At 41.1% G+C, this 854-nt stretch overlaps 1 long non-coding RNA gene across 1 annotated transcript; it reads right to left on the bottom strand.

Moving 5' to 3' along the window:
* Positions 1-83: 83 nt before the first annotated feature.
* Positions 84-848, bottom strand: LOC119617098. Its single transcript, XR_005233281.1, has 2 exons — positions 644-848; positions 84-516 (listed from the first exon to the last, which is right to left on the bottom strand). It is a non-coding gene; the product is annotated as an uncharacterized LOC119617098 (long non-coding RNA).
* Between the last annotated feature and the right edge of the window lie 6 nt (positions 849-854).

Below are 854 nucleotides of genomic sequence, written 5' to 3'. Positions count from 1 at the left end.
GGTTTAGAGCTCCAAACAGGACCAGGTTTAGAGCTCCAAACAGGACCGGGTTTATCAGAAACAGAAACAACAATAAAGCTGTGGATCGTTCAGTTTTCCGTCTGTTTATTTCAGAACAAACAGTTTTTCTTTACATCGCTGCACAGGTGGATGTTAACAACAAAAATCAGCTTCTGTACAGTTTTTCATCTGAACCGAATCAAATAAAACTAAATTTATTAAATAAAATATATAAATACAAGTCAGAATATTGCATGACTGGCGAAGACAAAAAGAAAAAAAAAAGTTCAGAATTGAACTTTAGATTTAAATGAAATCCAAACTAAAGAGAAGTGGTTTGTTTCAGTACCAAAACAACAATCTGTACATTCATTAACTTAAATAAGCAGAGTTGGCCCCTCCTCAGAACATCCTGGACTGAAACCCGCCGGACTCTGGACGTCCTCTGGTCCTTAAAGCTTCTCTAAACGTCCTGCTTTAAACAAACTGAGCCGCAGGAACCGAAGAAAACATCTCCTGAAACGTGAAATCGGAGGCGTGCGATCAGACGAAGTGCACTTTAAGATCCTAAAACGAAGAAACGACGTGTGCCGCTGCTCACATGCAAGCTAATCTGTGAACGTGCAAAAGTTTTACTTTTCACCTTTTGATTTTTGAACCGTTTCCTGTGGAGCAGTGGTCAGAAAGTGTATGTACAAAAGATCTGCAGGAGCGGAGAACAGTCCGAGTCGACCACAGAGGGTCCGTTTTTACAGAACCAGAGTGACCGTTATGTCCCCACTAAACCCATGTTATGTCCCCGTTAAACCCCTGTTATGTCCCCATTAAACCCATGTTATGTCCCCGTTAAACCC

This window comes from Kryptolebias marmoratus, linkage group LG6 (assembly GCF_001649575.2).
Source record: "Kryptolebias marmoratus isolate JLee-2015 linkage group LG6, ASM164957v2, whole genome shotgun sequence".
Lineage (NCBI taxonomy): Eukaryota > Metazoa > Chordata > Actinopteri > Cyprinodontiformes > Rivulidae > Kryptolebias > Kryptolebias marmoratus.
Note: the sequence above shows the minus strand (reverse complement) of the source record. Positions and strands in the feature narration are given on the sequence as shown.